Source organism: Octopus bimaculoides, chromosome 5, assembly GCF_001194135.2.
Source record: "Octopus bimaculoides isolate UCB-OBI-ISO-001 chromosome 5, ASM119413v2, whole genome shotgun sequence".
Lineage (NCBI taxonomy): Eukaryota > Metazoa > Mollusca > Cephalopoda > Octopoda > Octopodidae > Octopus > Octopus bimaculoides.
The window spans coordinates 122,191,052-122,197,736 of NC_068985.1; positions in this window are offsets into that span (position 1 = coordinate 122,191,052).

Here is a 6,685-nt window from a genome sequence, read left to right on the forward strand (position 1 = left end):
TTACAAAAATAATAAAAAAAGGAAAAGTAAATGACCATCCCCAAATTTAACAACATATAATATATATGAAACAAATGTATCATGCAGGGATTGAAAGAGAGTGTAATTGAAATATAGTGATAGAGAATGAGGTGAAGAGATGTATGTGTCAAGCATCTGCTTAACAACAAAACGGCTGTGCTGTATCTATAATGTCAGAAAGGAGAGGGAAAATATCACTGTCATTTGTTTCAAATAAATTTTCTGATACTGAAAACAGTTACAAAAGTAGCAAGCAGAACAACTGCTAAGTGACAAAACCAATGAAGAATCCCCTAGTTTGACACTTTGTAAGTCAAGTAACTGCAACATCGGCAGCGCAGTCAACAAGAACAACAGCAACAGCATAATGGGAACATGGGTGGATTGAACTGCCACCACCAATATTTTAACCACTTCAACAGCATCACCAAATTTTGATGACACCATCATTATGGCAACAACAACAAGGAAATACTGCAAAGCTGTTTCAAACATTTCATTTATACCAGTAGACAGTGAATCATTTAGAAGGGCCCAAGACTTGGTCAATACACACATTATGTAGATATATCTACTACATATGTGGGAAATTCTGTCTGTGGGTGTGTTTGCAGAGTTGTTAGCTAATTCCTCCTACATCATTTTATCAATTTTGATGAAATTTGACACATGTGTAGAACTCATGTCTGGAAACCTCATGGCATACTTAGATTGTTGAAAAAAGTCGATAATAGTCCCCCTGGAAGGGATCCTTATATATATCTAATATATTGTATTTTAACAGCCAAGGGAAATAACCTATGCATTTTCCTAAATTATTTGGTATAAATCAAATTGAGTATGCTTATTTCATAGTATTTGAACTGTTATCTCTGAAAAACAGGCATGAACTCACGCTATCACCTCTCCAAACAATGAGGAACTTTTGATGATATCTTCTTACATAAGGAAAATACTGGTGAAGATGAAGATCAAAGGTCATACCTATGCAACTGTGCTCCCAACGACTTTGTTTCCTGATAACTTTTAGGAAAATGGATATTTTTAATAGAATTTTCTAAAAATACATTATAGATGGTGTAGATTTCATTTATATCAGAATTTAATGTGAAAAAAAAGAAAACTGATGTGCACACACATACATACTGACACACATCACATTTAAAAAAAAAATTCAAGTTTCATTTTGTAGATATATATGGGATGTGTCAGAATGTATGTGCGCTCACCCAACATTGCTTTTTTGTTTTTTTCAAATCAAATTCCAATATATTCAGAATCTTCACCATCTGTTAAGTATTTTTAGAAAATCTTATTAAAAATGCCCACTTTTTCTGGAAGTTATGAGGAAACAAAGTCGGGGAGAGTGATGCATTTTCACATGCCTGTGAAAGCTGTTTCACCAGAATAAACATAACGTCCTTGCTAGTCGCCATAAAAAGTGATGAAGATGTGAAAAGCATCCCAATAGAGCAACATTTTACTAGGAGAGGAGATGGTTAGTTATTGGCATGAAGACACAAACAGAACTTGAAGATATTGAGAAAATACACGACCACCTCATACTCTTAAATAGTATGAAGCTGTTAGTAGTAGTGGGTGGTAGAAAACCGAGATGCCATATATGCAGTGCCACTACATATCTAAAAGCTTCTGTCCACAAAAACAGCAGACATATGGCAGCCTTGTACTCCTTCCACTGCACGACCAAAACAAAAGCATGAACAATAACGAAACCAACACAAAAAAGAACAAAAAACACAATAAAAAAGCTGAAACCGCAGCAGTTGCAAAAGCAGAATAAAGAACAAAATAACAACAGAAGCAATCGAAACTCCAACTAAAGCAACAAGACCATCAGACATCTCTAGAATGACAAGAGAACTTGCAATCAAATTCTACTCAAAAGGAAACAACCAAACAATAATTTTCCTGCAAAACACAAAAACAGCCATATTCACAGTCCTACACTCACTTTCCTCTTCAGCTATCACAGAACAGAGCTGGCTTGAAGTGAGAGCTAGTGTAATCAAAGAAGTGCCAGACATTTCCCAAGATCACAGCTCACTGATATACACACAATCATGAACTTAATGATGACGACAACAACAACTTTAACAACTCAAATGAAAATCAAAGATACAACCATGTTACAAAGAAAAAGAGAGGAAAAATCTCGATCACAAGAAAGTACATTGGATTGGCCCTCCTACATCAACTTCACTGTTGTTTGGAAGAGCAACACTGAATTAACAGAAGATGTGATCAATAATAAGAATATTCACACCAATGGGAGAGGTTTAGGACCATCCACCCAACAGAAGTCTTTATAAAAACTGACTCACAAACATCAGCCTAAAATAGTTACCCTTTTAACGTTAACTTTTTAGAAAAACTATCAATTGCATGTAACAAACTTCAGTTTGACATTTTCCCTGAACCAATGACGAGGACAGATCTAGTGTCCTTCTTTGAGGCCAGGGGGAATAAACTCACCGTTTTCTTTCTGTGACAAACATGGCTGCATTGAGAGTGGGATTTGTACATGAAGTGGTCAGCTTGGAAGCGAAATCACTTGCTCAATTATTTCAAGTCACTAGGCATAGATATGGTAGCCATCAGCTGATAAACTGACTCGTCCCACACACGATAGAAGTCGTTCGACATAAGCCCACAGGTCGGAAATGGTGGGACACCGTACGAGTGCGTGCAGAGCGGTTTCGTCGCTCTGTCCACATCTCGGGCAGGTTGACCCCGTATTTCTCGAGTCGTGCCTGTAGAGCTTATCCCAATAGCACTGTCAGGCCAGGGATCTCTGGAAGTTGTCCATAGGTCCCGGCCCGAAAGTCGTCTTGAACAAGCGGGTCAGGTATTCCTCGTCGACGCCCAGGTTCATCCAAGATCGTCGTCGTACCTCCCCTCCACTAATCCCCTATAAAATGCTTTGGTTGTGTTGCATTCGCTCAAGGTCGACCCGGGACAGCATAGTTGCTCGAGAGCAACGCGACACTCGTGGTGAAAACACAGTAACACATTTTGTAATTTCATAATTAATTTGAATACATTTAGTGATACCTACCAAATTGTCCTTTTTTCTCTGAACATTCTACAAATTTTGAGAACTAATGTCACCCTGCAGGAAATGCTTCTTCCTGCTGTCATATCTAGCGTTCAAAAAACACCACCACTTGTTGAATATACATTTACTAAGGTCTGTGGTTATTGCAGGAAGGTTAAATTGTCTGAGGTAGCTTTAAAAGAACAAGAAACTATACTTTATTCACAACACACAAGTTTAAATAGCAAGGTGAATACCGAGAGAATCCCAATGCTATCTCGTAAGCTACTATGCAGCTGTTAGTCGCCAGAAGTAAAAAGGAAAAAAATGGGACGATACATTGGATAATGGGATCCTGTTCAAAACGGGGGCACCAGTATTTTCTTAACGAAACACTTTGAAACTTGGGACACTGGTAGAATGTGTCATATAAAACATCTTTTTCTCTTAGTCTTCTTAACAAAAAAACCTACATCGCAAGTTATTTCATGTTAAAGTTGTCGTATTTCTGTAATTTCAACCAATGACTGACGTCCATTCAGCCGGATATTATTAAATGCTGACTATGTAAACAAATGATGGCTGAAGCATATTGGCAGTAGGGTTAGGGTTAGGGTTAGGCAGTAGCTAATAAACCTTTCATACAGTTCAGGCAGATGTTAACGAAATAAACACGCGTGAAAGAAAATGAAAAAAGCAAATGTTGTACACATACAGTTCAGGCAGATGTTAACGAAATTATAAATGGAGATTAAATACGCTTTACACCGCTTAAACTTCCAAAGGAGTAAGTGTAAACAGCTGAATACTTGTCAGTGATTGGTTGAAATTATCGAAATAAGACAATTTTTTACATGAAATAAATTCGAATACAAAATTTTTTTTCTGTTCTATAACACAAAATAGATAAGTATACGAAGTTTGAAAGTCTTTCGGTACCCAAAACACTACATAAAACATTAATGAACACTGGTGCCCCCGTTTTGAACAAGATCCGGATAATGGAGTCCTACATACGTTACCTCTGAAAGAAAAAGACAGGTTTTAATTTAAGTTCGATTTAATCGAACAAATGACTGTCCGCACACTGGTGAATAAAAATTGCTGAATTGTCGTGTGAAGTGAATTAAGTTTGTGGTTTATAGCATAGAAGCATAAAACTGCTGCTGATTGGTTATGAATGTGTACATGCATATGGTGTGTGTGTGTAGGGGCGAGCACGCGTGTATGTGTGTGCAAGTGTAAGTATGTATATAAATGCATATATTTATATGAGTATATATATATGCGTGTGTGGTGCCTCTTGTTACCCAGTACAACCACCTCTATGGTCCACAGCCAAGCCTGCTTGAGTGAGTAGGGTGGTTTTAGAACACTTGGGATGTCCAGTGGCATGTATTTGAACACAAAAATATGCAGGTATATCAAATACCATACAACATAAATTCTTGGATTATTAACATTATCTCTGCCTTGAGAAAATATAACATAATTATCAAATGGCAGTTAAGGACCAGTGCTACTTAAAGAGGGGAGATAATCTCAAGAATAAAGAATTTTCCAAAGTTGATATGCCATTAAGAAAAAGGAGAATCAAATTGTCTTTCAGACAGTCATGGATAAGAATTTATGTTGTATGATGTTCGATATACCTCTGTTTGCCTAAATTGTTCAGATATATCCCACCAGCCACTGAGATATCTCTCTTAGTTCATTTTTGTTTAAACTGCTTTTTCTCTATCAGTCTACGAGCCTTGGCTACTAAAGATAAGTTTGGATCATTGTAGTGATTTCGGTTATTGAGTCAGAAACGCATGTACACAACTATGCTGTTATCTCCAGGCATTAAATAAGTTCTTTTCTTTAATGGTATGTCAACCTTGTGAAGGTACATGGTATAGGAAAGTTGGTTATACATCATTAGATGTATACCTGACTTTCCTATATAAAATTAAGAATATAACGGAACGCTGAACTCCAGACTATCAACTTAAACAACATTTATTCAGGTGGTAAATATATACATCTTTAGCTCTTGTTTGTTGTTACAGCTTCTGTGTGTGTGAGCATAGTTGTTGGGACGTTGTTATGTAGATGTGAGCGAGCTGTTGAGTGTAAGTCCAAAAGATGGAGAGTGACAGCTATACACGTAACGAGACTGTCTCCAGGTTGGAATGTTGGAGACACTGCTTGACACGTCCATGCTCTATTGCTGGCCAGCAAGAAAGAGAATGAATTGAGCGGGAACGCTTGGTTGTTGAATTGCACGCATGCGTGAGACTACACATGCGCACAGCGTTACTACAATGGCTTAGTGCATGCATGGGCAACCTGCGGCCCACGACATGTTGTTGTGTTGCCCTCGACGAGTTTGTAGACTACTAGTTTCGTACTACGACAAATAAAATTTCATACTAAGACAAATAAGCTTTCATAATAAAACAAATAAAATTAAGAAGAACTGCAAAAAATTCAGTGTAAAATGAGCAAGTAATATTTCATGCATGTGTTTTATCATGCGGCCCTCTCCCACTTAGAAATGGTACGATGCGGCCCCCAGTTGACGAGAAGTTGCCCATCTCTGGCTTAGTGGTTAGGATATTCAGCTCACGATCGTAAGGTCATGGGTTCCATTTCAGCGATGTGTTGTGTCCTTGAGCAAGACAACTTATTTGACGTTGCTCAAATCCACTCAGCTGGCAAAAATGATTTGCACCTGTAATTCAAAAGGCCAGCTTTACGCGTGTCTGTTGAGTGCTCAGCCAATTGCACATTAATTTCACAAACAGGCTATTCCGTTCACCATATCAACTGAAGCCCTTGTCGCCAGAGTACCAGTTAAGATTTCACCATTGGAGAAGACTTGATTCTTGAGATTACCTGCCCCTATCAAGTAGAGCTAGTTTTAATTGCCATGAGATAATTACAATATATCTTTTAGAAAATTTCACATATATATATATGTTGATACGCCATAAAGCTAAACTCTTCATGCACGGGGAACCTAGGGTAATCCCGTAAACCAGCCTTCCCTGTGTAGAATGCTGAAAAGTAACACACGAGTTGATATGTATTAAGAAAATAAGACAAGGTAGAAAATGCTAAAATAATTTTATCATCAAATACATTTTGTAAATGTTAGTACCGGTTTCTGTTACAACCACAACAGGTCACTTGACCATTAAAGAAGATTCCACGGACAGCACTCATACTCCCGTCTTTTTCTTTTCTTTCTTCTTTTTCCTTTTCTTCGGATCTTGTTCAAAACGGGGGCACCAGTTTTCATTAATGTTTTTGGTACCAAAAGACTTTCAAACTTCGTATACTTATCTATTTTGTGTTATAGAACGGAAAAAATTTTTTGTATTCGAATTTATCTCATGTAAAAAATTGTCTTATTTCGATAATTTCAACCAATCACTGACAAGTATTCAGCTGTTTACACTTACTCCTTTGGAAGTTTAAGCAGTGTAAAGTGTATTTAATCTCCATTTATAATTTCGTTAACATCTGCCTGAACTGTATGTGTACAACATTTGCTTTTTTCATTTTCTTTCACGCGTATTTATTTCGTTAACATCTGCCTGAACTGTATGAAAGGTTTAT